The sequence below is a fragment of the Fragaria vesca genome, linkage group LG6, assembly GCF_000184155.1.
Source record: "Fragaria vesca subsp. vesca linkage group LG6, FraVesHawaii_1.0, whole genome shotgun sequence".
NCBI classification, from domain to species: Eukaryota; Viridiplantae; Streptophyta; class Magnoliopsida; order Rosales; family Rosaceae; genus Fragaria; species Fragaria vesca.
Window position 1 is genome coordinate 8,636,934 of NC_020496.1, and position 1,298 is coordinate 8,638,231.

Consider the following 1,298-nt stretch of genomic DNA (forward strand, 5'->3'; position numbering starts at 1 on the left):
TGGGTTGGAAGAACAACACAACCCTAGACTAACTTGGAGCTCAAGCACGATGAAAAATGTTTTGCTAAAAGAGATTTGAAATTCAAATACTGAAAAGCTGAAGCAAAACCATTTAAATCTGCACGAAGTCAGACTCAGAGATTATGATAGATACAACAGGGGTATCCACCAAATCTGGATAGCAAGCAGAGCTGCCATCCTGAATGAATGTGATGCACATGCATGAACTACCTGATGTACATGAGATAAAAACAAATAGCCAGCTAATATATTAGTTTGTGTATCACAAACCTAGCTAGAGCCTCTAAGCTCTAGTCATGTGGTCACGGGTTGAAAACACTACACAACCCTAGACTGACTTGAAGCACCAAGGCAACGACAAATGTTTTGCTAAAGGGGATTTGAATTCAAACAGTGGAATTCAAACGAATGATACACAAATAGCAAAAGCATTTAGACATGCATACATATAGACCCAATAGATTAGGACAGATACACCAAGAGGTATCATCCGATCTAGGATGACAAGCAAAGCTGCCATTCTCAGTGAAAAACATAAGATGCATATGCATGAACTACCTGATACACATGAGATCTTGACAGGTCTTCATTCTTCACTTATGATATCCTTACCATCAGGATATGTAGAATTCTCAGTGAAAAGCATCAGATGCATATACACCAGTTACCTAGGACACATGTGATCTTGTCAAGTCTTCATTCTTCACTTGTGATATCCTTACCATCAGGATATATAAAATAGCTTGTGTCTTGTGTTTTGATCATAAAAGGGATAGCCAACAATCCTTATACCAACAATTTGTCTAATGCCGATACGAATAATGTTGTTCTATGAATCTGCAAGGTGAGAATCTTATTTCAAGTTTCTTTCAAACCAAACATGGAAAGAAACTTTAGTTCAGGGTGAACCGAAAAGGTTTCGCCCTAGAAGGCTCAAAAAGTATGAGCGTTGCTTTGCATTATGTATTCGGTTAGGCCAACAAGCCGACCAAAACGCTTCGTAATAGTCGTTTTAGCCAAGTCGCCATCAAGACGAGCAAAGCACTGACTTAATCTAGATTTCACCATCCCAGAGTTCCTCAACAGTTCTATAGGACCCAAAAGTGTCATGTACAAAAAAGTCACCTTTGACTAGCCTTTCCTGCAAATTTGGAAAACAATGTAGTATCAGTGACCATCATCACCATCTTGATCAAATTACAGAACCTAATAGGACTCCAGAAGCAACCATGTCATATTAATGATGGGCTATGTTTAATAGTTATGCCATAACTGAC